The sequence below is a fragment of the Arachis hypogaea genome, chromosome 13 (genome assembly GCF_003086295.3).
Source record: "Arachis hypogaea cultivar Tifrunner chromosome 13, arahy.Tifrunner.gnm2.J5K5, whole genome shotgun sequence".
Lineage (NCBI taxonomy): Eukaryota > Viridiplantae > Streptophyta > Magnoliopsida > Fabales > Fabaceae > Arachis > Arachis hypogaea.
This window is the reverse complement of record NC_092048.1, coordinates 132,493,788-132,507,864: the sequence shown is the minus strand read 5'-3', so window position 1 is coordinate 132,507,864 and position 14,077 is coordinate 132,493,788. Positions and strand designations below refer to the sequence as shown.

Below are 14,077 nucleotides of genomic sequence, written 5' to 3'. Positions count from 1 at the left end.
CATTTTTCTTTTTACAAATATATTTGTCTATATGATTAATTATTTAGTTCTATCTCCCCTCCAACATTAGTGGCATTTGGATTTTTCTTTGGTAGGTACCTTTAAGATTAATTGTGATGCTAGCTATCCTAGCAATAGTGTTCGGGTTGATTTTGCATGTGTTAGCAAAGATTGAAAAGGAATGTGGCAATCATGAGGCTATCTAAGAATAATTGAGAGTCATAATATTTTGCAAGGAGAATTATTTGCTATTTGGAGATACTTTCTTTTAGTTTGGGACTCGAAAAAAAGAGATATTATCTATGAGATTGTGTGAAGACCTTTATTATTATCCATAATTTACAGGATTGTTCTAGTCTTATTGATCTTTTGGTATTGAAAATCCGAGATATCATGTCTTGAAAATGACGTGCCGATCTCCGGTTGATTTTGAGAGATACAAACACAGTAGCAGACATTATGGTAAAGATTGCAATGAGAACTCTTTCTCCCCAAGTGGAGGTTCCGTTGCCTTAAAAAGAATTTTAGAATAATATTTAGCAAAACTGTCTTTTTAAGCAGTTTCTTATTTGTTTTTTCTTTTTTAGTTATTGTTTATTTTCTTTTCAATAAAAAAAATTATTTAGCGCATTGTAGTGTTGCTGGTTTTGTCGCCGTTATACTCGTTTCTTTCATCTTTGAAATTTAGTTTTTTTTTTTCGTCAAAAAAAAAGAGAAAGAAAAACACACACATGAAATCAACTTCCCCCAAATTGGACCTTGGTGTCATTAGCTTCAACCAAGAGCTAGGTGATTGCCAAAGAGAGTTGATACTTCATATATATGGCAAAACTAAAGTTCGAAGCAAATCTCAAAAAGAAAAAAAAGATTTATGCCTTTTCAATGTAAATAATTATTCAGAAAACCATCTGTATATAGAACCTAGATTTTAACTCAAGCTAATGTCAAATATCACTTAACATTTCAAACAAGTAAAATTGTTATATGAAGAAGAAAAATGGCTTATAAAGTGTAATATATGTTGGCGGTTAACAAATTAAAAATTGAAGCTTTAGAAAGTAAATTTGTAACTTTAAAGACTAAAATAAACCTAAAACTAATAAAGCATGGATAGAATGGATGGGTCATTGGCTCATGGTCATGGGTACCTATTATATGTATTATCAAAAATATTATTTGAACACTAAAATTAACTATTAAAAATAATCACCAATATATTTATATATAAATATATGTAATTTAATTTATTTTTAATATGTATTTATATTCTAATATTTATTTTATATTAATAATTAATTTTAATATACACTATATATCGACCCAACAATAATTGGATAGTGTGGTCCTATGAAAGTGATGAATAATGCATTCATGTTGTTCTCTCTAGCATTCAATAATGTGAAGCGAGAGGTACGTCCACTACGCTATAGAAAGAATAACAAGAACAATATAAAAGTTATCCCTTAAATGAGAAAGCAAAGAAAAAAAGTTATAATATACATTCTTCTACATACTATAAATTTGTAATTATTACGTATATTACTGCAACTATGTAAAACATAGTGAACATATATATTAATATATAAGAACGCATAAAGAAAAAAACATTATTGTATTTTTTCACCAATAATGTTGATGATAGCAACAATGCATGTCTTTCATATAGGTTTATATCTAGTTCTAATTATTGTTTAAAATGCTACATAAAGCTTTTCTTTTCTTTTCTTTTCTTTTCTTTTTCTTTTTTTGGTCGGAGCTAGCTACATAATTCATTCGATAAATTTAAAAACGACATGTAAATGTAGCAGGTCACAAACTTTTATATGTATGTTCTTTTGATCCAGTATATTAGCACTATAATTGTACTATCCCCCTCTAAAATATCCATACATGTGAATTGAGTCATATCAGATGGATCGTATTAGCATTACAAATCCATTAATTTCACCTTTTATTATAACTATTCATTTCAATTATGAGGAAGAAGATATTTTAAAATTGATGATGTTGTAGTTTCTTCTTTTTTGTGTGTGTGTTTAATCAATTATGATAGAGAAAATTAGAGGGTGTAGAGCCCAGTTGGTTGCTTTTGTGGTATGAATTATTGTACTATTGCAGTAGCATAAGGGTAACACAATTCACTGATTAAAGATTCTGCGGCGTACTACTTGTCTCTTATTACAGATTCTTGGTTAGTTCATTTGCACGGATGCTTCATTCATCAACACATCACTTTTCTTTCTTTCTCTATTCACTATTCAACAACATCCACTTATCAAAGTCATATGCACAAAAGATCATAATCTTTTTCTTCTCTTTCTTTCTTTCATATATACTATTTCATTTCATATTCCTCCTAGCTTACTACTTTGCGGAAATTGCTAATACCCTAATATATAGCCCTTTTGGCTTCGCTATGGTTATGATTATATTGACCTTTATTATTAATTACATCCCAAAATAACACTAAAGATTTTGTTAGGTAGACAATAACTTTTATCAACAATATGAACAATAGACTCTAGAATTGGCTTAATAAAGTAAAATAACACTTCACTCTCAAATTATCCCCTAAACCCTAACATTAGGATAACCATCTGCACATCTAATGAATTGAACATCCACACATTATTAACTATTCATGAGTAAATCGAATCAAAAGGAATAACCATCCAATTAAAAATAATTAACATAATCATCTGCATACATATTGAATTGAACATCCGATATTTCCATTGTTCACATTATTTAGTATTTTTGTTGTCTACATATACTTTTCCTAACACTAATTAGGGAAGCACATACATGGGTTCTAGCTAGTAAATCACTAAATGAAAGATTATTACATATATAAATATTGAATAAAGTTTTTGTAACCTAGCAAGAATATTATTAGCACAGAATAGAGCAGCTATTGCTTCTTGGCTAAAATTTAAAAAGATATGTAACTCGAACCCGTGACCTCTTAATTGAGTATGGGGAGTCTATGCCATTTGAGTTATAACTCATTATCCACATATCAATTCAATTAGTGATAATTTAACCATGCAATTTCATCTTGTCCATCATTAAGGTCAGAACAAAATAGCTCTAAGCAGTCATCACCTCATTCGAATTCTTAGCCGTTCGCTTGGTCACCCTATCTACACCCATATCAACTTTAATTAGTCAAATCACCTGAAATGATCAATTTCTAGAATAAAATTATTCTTTTGATATCATCCTTCAATAGAAAGATATTTAGTTTTGGAGGACTAAATTATTCTCATGTATTTTGTTATTACCTTAGTCATAAAATAATCATGGAACACTTTACTAAAGGGTAAGATAATATAATTAGTGTACTGAAAGAAGAAGAAGAAAAAAAAGAGACGATATTCTTAATTATACTCTGCTCTAATAATCAGATCTCATCAAAAGAATGCCAAGTATGTGTAAATGTTATTATTGTACGACAATCCATAGTTTTCTCCATTTCTATAATTTATATGGTTCTTTTCCTTCAATTTTCTCCCTTTTTTTGGGTGGAGACAGATAATAATTCTTTATCTGAATTGCTATTTCAGTCTTGGTGCAAATTCTATAATCAAACGTCATTTAAAATGCTAAATGGTTTTGAATTTTGCGTCAAAATATCAACGAATTTTAGAAAAATTGACTAAAAAATATAAAATTTTCATTTTGCTATATATTGTTGAAAAATTGGACAGTAAAACCAACGAAAATAATAAATTCGAATAAAAAATTGAATATTTATGAATTTTAGATATATGACTATTGAATGTCCTAATCATAATAGAAAATATACAAAAACTACTTGTGATTTAAGATTTTATTCTCATACTAATTAAATTTGAATAAATATTCAATGTGATCTTACGAATTTCAAGTGTAAATTATTTTTTGGTTATCTGCGACTACATGTAAAAAGCAGGATCCGAATATCCAATACTTATTTAAACGGACGAGTGAATTGACTACTCAACCAATTCAAGATGGTTGTAAATTAAATTATTATTCCATTACATTAACTAATGTATATGATATTAATTTCTAATTCAATAAGAAATTTTGCAGTTTTAACTCATACATAAATTTTGAATAACTAAATTAAGCATTTAATTACTCGATTAAATTTGGTGGAAAGACTTAAATTTTGTTGATAATAAGATCATTTGAAAATAGTCTGTCTATGAAAATATTTTGGTGTGAATCACAAGTATTCCTTACAAGAGGCGAAGAAGGTTACATTTTAATTTGATGGAATTATTTCTTCGTTCACAAAACCTGAACCAAAAGAAAAAAGAAATGTACTACTCAAATAGACACCATGTTATCCTCAAAATCTTTATGGTATTGTTTCATATAGTTTAAAGAGTAAAAACTTTTTTCAACCGTCAATCCTTTCACCGCTTCTCCCACTCTCTTTAGACCCATGAGAAGAAGTTCAAATTCATCACTAACCATGTCTTCTCAAATAATATATATATAAATAATTATAATTATATCTCTAACATGTTCTCTCAAATATTTTTTTAATTTTCATTTGAGATTTTGGTTTAGAAATAAAAAATAATAAAAATTATACTTATAACAGATTTATTTTGTTTGTATTTGAATTTTAAAGTTAATCAATTACTATTGAATTCCACACAAATATGTATATCATTTTTAAAGAAAAAATGGAAGTAAATCCCATAAGATTTGACAAACACCATTATATTATTTCTTGCTTTCAAAACATCCAAACCTAAAGTTTAATTTACAGATAAAAAAAGTTAGTTATCATATTTTTACTTTTTCCCCCCTTTCCAGATATACTACCAGTGTGCCATAAGCTGGTTCTGATTGAGTTTCACTTTCAAAGATTCACTTTTTTGGAAAATGTTATATAGGTATCACCGTATCACTTATTATGGGCATATCCAAACCTAGAAAATTATACGTTTAAAGTATAGTTACGATAGTAATGTGATTTCTTTTGGTACAACATTAAATTGGTAATGTGATTGGGACAGCAAGAAGCAAAACCAATAATTAATGAGTATTATTATGTACATTAAAACAAAACCAAAATCTGCTAGGTTAATAGTATTTTCCAAATCGATAATATTAAAAAAATAAAAAAATAGTTCGAATTTATTTTATTTAATATTTATTAGTTAATAAGATAAATTTTGACTATTTTTTATTAATATTTTTTTTTGTTACCAACGTTGGTGTTTCCAAATAAACCTGATATATATAATTTCTGGTGGGAATAAAAAAGAAATATTAGAAAAGTAAAGTAAGGATGGAATAATTCAAGCCAATAAAGAGTACGTAAAGGTGCAAAAATGATATTTATTTCTCCTTTATGTAAATATATATGCAAGATCGATTATTGCAAAAGAATTATATGAAAACATTTTATCCCTTTAGCAGCATCATATGGATCGTACAAGTACAGCATGATTCATCCATGGGAATGGGGACAAAGACATAATGGAAAAGGAATTTTTTTGGTATATGAGCTATTAACAAAGAACGATAAAAATTTATATATCCAACAGACTAAGCCCAGCAGACAAAGAGAACTATTTTATTTACCGGAAAAAATAATTAGAAACAATTCATTCATAATATAATCTAATGGAGATAGACAAAAACCAAGAAGTAACTAGAAATCAAGATGAGATAATTAAATAGCTAGAATTAGATCACACTTGATTAATCAACAACAATATAATACCAGACTTTTTATACATCAAGGAGCGCGGCAACTAATAACTAACTGATACAAAATTATGAAAATATATATATTCCAAAAAAAAAGGGTGTTAAAGCAAAAGCTGGACATGAGAACTGAAAAGAGAGTAAAAATAATTTAGAACTTACTTAGGCTTATTGTGATGAACTTGAACTCCTGAAGGTGGTAGTAGTAGTAGTCATTTATTGCTGCTGCAGCATCATCAAGATTCTCATAGTCATGGCTAACCACCAAGCTAAGTGAAAGAACTTGTGAATCTTGATGATGCTCCACCGGCAAACAGTGACTGGTTTTGATTGAGAGCAGATCAGATCTATGTATACTCCATGAAGAAGAAGAAGAAGAAGAGCCCTAACCCTAACCCTAAAATGTGATAATTGAAAGGGGTACAAATTAGAGGGAGACCCACATGGACTAGTATTGAAGTATTGATAGGCAACAATAATGTATGTGTATGATGAGGGCAAAGCAGTAAAAGTATATGGTGGAAGAAAAGAAGAAGAGAAGTGAGAATGAAGAGTGAATAATGATGTATATATAGAGAGATAGAGTGTGTAAGTAATAAATGAGGAAGAATTGAAGGAGATTGGTTGGTGCTTAATAAGATGTGTGTCAGAGAGAGAGAGAACGCAGTTATACATCGTAATCAAAATGTATCTGTATCCATTGTTGCGTTCTCCACAAGCACAAGCACAAGCGTTTTCAAAGTGGGGGCCGAAAATTGACACCCCCTAGGGCTTCAATTCCCCTAATTACCGGATTCTCCTCAAATAATGTTTAACCAACAAACACTCAAATTAAAATCAGCTCTATATGCCTGTGCCTGTGGCCACCCAAGTTTTCTTTCTTAGTTACCAATTTACCATTTTGGCTTCCATCTACTTTCTTCTTCCATCCATCTTTGCATCTCATCCTCTTACCACACAAATATATCTCTGCTGCTTATATTTATATATATACTTCTGCCTCTTCTGTTAATTAATTATCAAGTTAACTTTTTCTATTTAATTTTTAAATTCATTTCTTATTTTAAATTTTAAATTCTCCAATAAATAATTTTACAAACAAAATTAACTAATATTAATTAATTAAAATTTTGATTTTTTATACTTATTTTTTCATATCATTATGACCAAATTTTGAATATGTTGTAAACATTAACAATTAATTGATATTAATTTATTTAAAAATATTATATATACACTAAACTCACTCCTCATATATATTTGTATATAAATATATATTATTTAATTCATTTTTAATATGTATTACCTAACATGGTTATAATTTATCTAACACATCTATTTTTCACATATTTTTCACCGAAAACTGAAGAAAAAAATGTCAAACATAGTTAAACGCCCCAAAACGTATGATGATATGCATTCATATATCATTCATAAGTGAAATTTACGCATAGTTTTTCTAAGGAAAAAAAAATAAATAAATAAACCTCTTGAGAGATGTCTATGTAGCATTTTTCTTTATGAAAAAAATACCCACCAACAATCGATTGATGTGGGACGAAACAGCTAATTTAGCTGAGGTTTTCTTTCTATGGATACTTAAATTAAAACGCACTAATTTAAAACAATTATTAAGAAAATTCTAATTTTAATGACCCGCACTTACTTTGATTTATATTCCTCGTATGGAACATTAATGTGCATGTGAAGACTTTAAACCTGTACTCTACTTATCCCTAGACTAGATGCCCGAATATCACCGGAAAAGGTTAACAAAAATACATAAATAAATAAATAAACAGGCGTGAATATATATAATAAAATATCGATGATCTCACTTAGCTTAGGTTGTTGGCCTTAGCTTCAAAAGTCACAAATCACAGTGAATTTTCCTTAATTTAAACGTACAAAAACCCCAAGATAAAGGCTTGCATCAGAAAGCAACATACGGATACTATAATGGACTGAAGATCTTGAACGAATCAATTAATATAAATGGAACGAAATGCCGCACTGGTTACTTCTAAAAGATTCCAAGTGCGGGATTCCTTAGCTTCTGGATTTATCCATCCATTTGGTCAAATCATTGTATGTTCAACAACAGAAATCATCTTATCTTATTATTCTAATTTTAAAAGCAATTTAACTTGTTTTACTGGCATAGACTTAGGGGTTGGGGCCATCTTAAAGCGCCATTACATCTATCAATTATTATAACATTAAAATGTTGATATTTGTTTTATCAAAAATGTTATAATCAACCATGTAATATAAATATATGTATTATTTAATTTATTTTTAATATATATTTTATATGAATAACTAATTTTATATTAACCATGTTACGTATATACTAAAATCAATCATCAAGGACAAAATGTATGTTGAAATATAATTAGTTAAATATACATTGAAAATAAATTAAACCACATATATATTTATATACAAACACATTAGTGGCTAATTTTAATAGTTAATTTTAGTGTACAGATACTATTTTTTATTTTATATGCATATATATGGCAAGCAAATTTTAATTAAAGCCTCATCTTTATTTTCTGAATTTTCATCCGCTATTATACTATATTTAGTGAATTATATGAATTTTGTTTAATCATAGTTTGCTTAACTTAGATAATTTAAATTTTAAAAAGAATTTTCTAAATCGAAATAAAATAAAAAATGGCATGTAGGTAGATGAGATGATGGATAGCACCCCACCAAAAGTAGTATTGAGTAATTATGCACACTAGACTGGGTTCCACAGCCTCCAGCTTTTCTCATTGTATGGGACAACCTCTCAAGTTGTGTTGTTGCTGCTATCTGATCTTATGAAAAAGTTGCATTATTAGGATTTTTTTTGTTATGCCTTTCATAGTACTAAAATTATGAATTATAATAATCGTGGGCAATGAAAAATGTATACAAGTGATGTGCACTTGTAACCGCCAAGTAATTTATATGAATACTACAGCTGTCTTCACACTTCACAGTACGTTTGGGTCATTTCATTTGCGATTTACCCTCTCCTCTTGACATGACTTCTTTGGAGCTACCAAGCACAAATTTACAATAATGATTTTCAAATTTGAATGTGAACCTCTTTAAACCTACGTACTGTTGCACTACATACCCATTCATCATAATATATAGTTGAGCAATTAATAAATAATTGTACACAATAATCAAATGCTTAGTATAATAATAAGGTCTCTTTCAACATATGCATAAAAAAGACGCCTTGATTCTGCCAATCTAAGATTTGTCCAACATAAAACAGCGGTGTTAACAGCAGAAACCTAGGTGCCACAAAAGTTACCACGTGGTTTTGACAAGGAAATCCCATATATACTATAAAATATTATTATCATAAAATTATTTTCCAAAATTTAATAAAAAATACGTATAGATATATAGTTAATTATAGCTTTAACAATTATTATTAAAAAATTCTTTATGCTATTCTTTTATATATCCTTACCTTCCTTCACTTATTAATTATTTTTAATATTAATTAACAAGAAAAAGCATACAAAAATATGTAAAAAATAATCCAAAGAACGTTTTTTTTATCAATGTATACGTGCGTGGAGAATTGAAGTGGTTAGATGTCAAGATTAACTTTGGAGAAAAAATATCTTTAGAATATACAAAAAAAAAAAAGCCATACTACATGATTAATAAAATATATTATTTTTATCTAATATTCTAAATTTTAAATTATAAATTTTAATAATATAAAAATAAATATTAATTCATAGATAAGTTTTACCCAACTTTCTTATAAATAAGAGTTTAGTTATCCTCTAGGGTTTGTTCAATTATTATTAAAAAAATTTATTTGTGTCAAATCAATTTTTTAATCTTAGTTAATTAAACTAAATTATTAAATCATGATAAAACGTAGTTTACAAATTACAATAGGTTTTAAAAAATACCTCATTTTACAAATTTTTAAAATTTTCAATCCATATAAGTTTTTTAATATGTTCCATATTTTGAGCCACAAAAAATTAAAAAAGAAACTGAAAACAAAAATTAAAAAATAAAACAAAAATGAATTAAAAGTTGAAAATGACAAACAGCTTCAAACGTAATATGGATTTTTATTTTTTTTATATCTAACATCGAAGAGAATGTATATAGTTTGAATGACACCTCTATATATTATATACACACGAGACATACACAAGTGTATAAACATATTAGGATTTTTTATTTTTTGGTTGTTTATAAGATTCTAATTAAACTTATTATCGGAGAAGTATAAGCATTATACATACGTCTCTAATAAGATGTCCATTCCTAATTTTCTTATTCTTGTTCTATGAGTTTTTAATTTCTGTTTTGTTTTTATTTTAATTTTTTATCTTTATTTTTATTTTTTGTTGATTTTTTTATTTTTATTTTTTTGCTGGAACACGTTAAGAAAATTGGATACATTGAAAAAATTAAAAAAATTGTAAAATAAAATCGCTTTGAAATAAAAATTACTGCAATTTACAAAATAGATTTTACCATAGTTTAGTAATAATTTAGTTTAATTAACAAAAATTAAAAAATAATTAATCTTAATTACAAATCAATTTCTCTAATAATAATTGAATAAATCATAGAGGGTAACTAACACCCTATTTATGAAAGGGTTAACTAGAAATCACCTAACTAATAATATTAATAAAAAAAATATTGGTTAATCATCATAAATGTCTTCAAATTATTTAAATACTGATAATAATTATTTCTACTTTTATTATTGACAAAAATAATCTTAAGTAATTTAAAAATATGCACGAAATATCCATCTGTCAAGAAAAACATACTCCATTAATAAAAATGTCTGATGTGATAAACAAAAAAATATATGTAACAAACAGAAATATTAACTGACAACACATTTCCAATATTTTCAATTTCTTAACCCTAATTCCCTTCTTCAAAATCTAGAATCACTCTTCTCTCAGTCTCCATCCTCCACTTTTCCGGTGCCATAGCCATCGCTGTTGCCAGAACTTTTTCTTCTCTTCCAAATGCCAAAAACTACTGCATAACAACCAGTAACCACCACAACACAACAACCATTAAAAAAAATTGAAAAGCACATAAAAAAGAAGAAGAGAAAATGACGCAGGAGCAAGTAGAGTTAGTAGGTTAATTATATTAGTTAATTGTAATAAGGGAATACAAGTCTCGTATTATTTAAGATAGTAAATTTTGTGTTATGGATTAGTCCCACATCGTCCAAGTTATGAAGACTTTTCCTTCTTCCACTAATATAAATAATTCATGTACCTTTTATTTATGAAATAGACTTGAAGTTGATTTTTGAATATGAAATAAGTTGTGTGCTTATTTTCCTCTAGACTCTTTTAGAGTAAGAGGTGCATCATTGACTTGGCCGACCAAAGTGGGTTTATGGCTATTTTCACCATAGTGGGGTTGTTAACCTCGCCAAGATTGGTGGCCCAAGCGACGTCCCGGCGTCAGCGTCAGTTTGGTATCAAAGCAAGGTCGGTCCTCGTGGCCTTCACCTTGCTTTAATTCGCCAATGGAATCTTTTTGGTGTGGATTCATAAATGCGATCGTCTGCTGCCACGAATCTTGTAAAATTTTATCTGATTTGTGAGTGCGGGTCTTTGGTGTGGATTCATCAAGGAGATCTTTTGGTGTGGATTCATCAAGGAGATCATTTGCTATCACAAGTCTTTTCCCGCAAGAGTTCTTTCAACCCAGGGAGAATGACGCAGGAGCAAGTAGAGTTAGTAGGTTAATTATATTAGTTAATTGTAATAAGGGAATACAAGTCCCATATTATTTAGGATAGTGAATTTTGTGTTATAAATTAATCCCACATCGTCCAAGTTATGAAGGCTTTTCCTTCTTTCACTAGTATAAATAATTCATGTACCTTTTATTTATGAAATAGAGTTGAAGTTAATTTTTGAATATGAAATAAGTTGTGTGCTTATTTTTCTCTAGGCTCTTTGAGAGTAAGAGGTGCATCCTTGGCTTGGCCGACCAAGGTGGGTTTATGACTATTTTTACCATAGTGGGGTTGCTAACCTTGCCAAGATTGATGAATCTAAACTATGTCACCATAGTGGAGTTGTTAATCTCGTCAAGATTGGTGGCCCAAGCGACGTCCTGGCGTCAGAAGATCTGCGAATAAAAAAATAGAAAAATATAATGGAAGGTGCATGGCTCAACAGCAATGGCACCAGCAAGGACAAAGCCGGCCATGGCAATAGCGAAGACCCCTCCTTGTTCACGTTCTCTGCCTCACGTCTCACTCTTCCTAGTGGCTTCCCTCTAGTGATTTCTCTCTCTCTCTCTCTTGAATCAGAACAAGGAACAGTGTGAGAAGTCAAATTTCAAGCATCAGTCATCCCAAAACCTAGTTGATTTGAAGTGGCATAGTGGCAGATGAATTCTTAGGTGGTCTTCGTTGTCTATATTACCTGAAACAAGCAAATCGATTAAAGAAGACTTTAGAGTCTCATTTACTGTAGATGGAAGTTTCCGATAGTTATGAACCCCAAAGGTTCTTGCTATAAGTTTTCTCAAATCAAACGTTGAGCAAGACAAACACAAAAAGACATGAATGAGACAATGCAAGTACAGATAGGGAGAGCGAGTTAGAGAAAGTGAGAGAAGATGATAGGGAGAGGAAAGGGAAGGGGATGGAACTGCGGCGATGGTGGTTCATTGGCTCTGTCGCCGACGGTAAGTGAATGAGTTAGGCGGTGGCTAAATCAGAGGAGTGAAGAGGGTAAGAGAAAATTGGAGGGTCTAAGATTTTTAAATTGGGAATAAAAACATAACAAAGCACGTTAGTTTTTCCATTTGTCACATATGCTTTTTTATATGTCATGTCAAATATTTTTTTTAATGGAATACGTCTTTTTTGACGGATAAATATTTCGTGCAGATTTTTTAATTATTTAAAGTTATTCTTGTTTATAATAGAAGTGAGAGTTATTATTGTCGGTGTCAAAATATTTTGGGGACGTTTTTTATGATTAACCCAAAAATATTAGTCCTCTCACATTTTTGGTAAAAAAATATTCACCTTAATTAAAATATAAATAATCTATATGGAACGTTAGTGCCATATGTCTAAAGGTGTTCAAATTTAAACCGATCCAAATTAAACCATTTATTCAATCCAATTCAAACTGAAAATCGATCAAAACCGCACTAATTCAGATTTAATTGGATTCTATTTTTTGCAAACTACTAAATCGGATCAGATTCGGATCTACTTTTCATAATCGGTCCAATTTAATCCAAACCGCACAATGTACTATAATATTGTTATTTTATTATTATATTTACAATTATATTTATAACATGTTCAATTTGTTATATATTTTTATATTATTCATGTATTATTATTTAATAAATATTTTATGTTCAAAATATTATATATTTATTTATTATTTTAACTAATTTATAATTTTATTTCTATTGTTATGTTATCGTTAACTTTTTAAGATATTATTGAGACTTGTTATGTCATTGTTGATTATTTAAAATTGAAAAAATTTCAATCCCCTCTCCTAAGAGATGCTAAAATGACACTCCCCTCCCCTCTATTTTATAAATGTACATTCTCCTCCCTTTTAACTTTTAAAAAGCCTCCTTTTTAATCAATTTTAAATTTTTTGTGTTAACTGATATTAACATTATCCATTTTTTAAGAAAAAAAAATATTTTTTGAAAAAATACCCATTAACAAAAATTTTATTTTTTATTATTAAATTTTACTTATCAAAATACTTTTTTAATAAATTATTTTTGAAGTGGCATAGTGGTAGATGAATTCTTAGTTGGTCTTCGTTGTCTATATTACCTGAAACAAGCAAATCGATTAAAGAAGACTTTAAAGTCTCAGTTGAAACAAGCAAATCGATTAAAGAAGACTTTAAAGTCTCAGTTACTGTAGATAGAAGTTTCCGATAGTTATGGACCCCAAAGGCTCTTGTTAGAAGTTTCCTCAAATCAAATGTTGAGCAAGACAAGCACAAAGAGACATAAATGAGACAATGCAAGCACAGAGAGGGAGAGCGAGTTAGAAAAGGTGAGAAAAGATGACAGAGAGAGAAAAGGGAAGGGAATAGAGCTGCGGCGGTAATGGTTTATCGGCTCTGTCGCAGATGGTGAGTGAATGAGCTAGGCAGTGGTTGAATGAGAGGAGAGAAGAGGATAAGAGAAAATTGGAGGGTCTAAAATTTTTAAATTGGGAATAAAAACATAACGGGACACGTCAATTTTTCCATTTGTCACATATGTTTTTTTATTTGTTATGTCAGATATTTTTTTATGGAATACGTCTTTTTTGACGGATAAATATTTCGTGCAC

At 28.9% G+C, this 14,077-nt stretch overlaps 1 long non-coding RNA gene across 1 annotated transcript; it reads right to left on the bottom strand.

Annotated features, from left to right (window-relative positions):
* Positions 1 to 2,665: 2,665 nt before the first annotated feature.
* On the bottom strand, positions 2,666 to 6,257 carry LOC112733661 (uncharacterized). The gene is made up of 2 exons (XR_003168259.2): positions 5,878 to 6,257; positions 2,666 to 3,143 (listed from the first exon to the last, which is right to left on the bottom strand). It is a non-coding gene; the product is annotated as an uncharacterized lncRNA (long non-coding RNA).
* Positions 6,258 to 14,077: the final 7,820 nt, after the last annotated feature.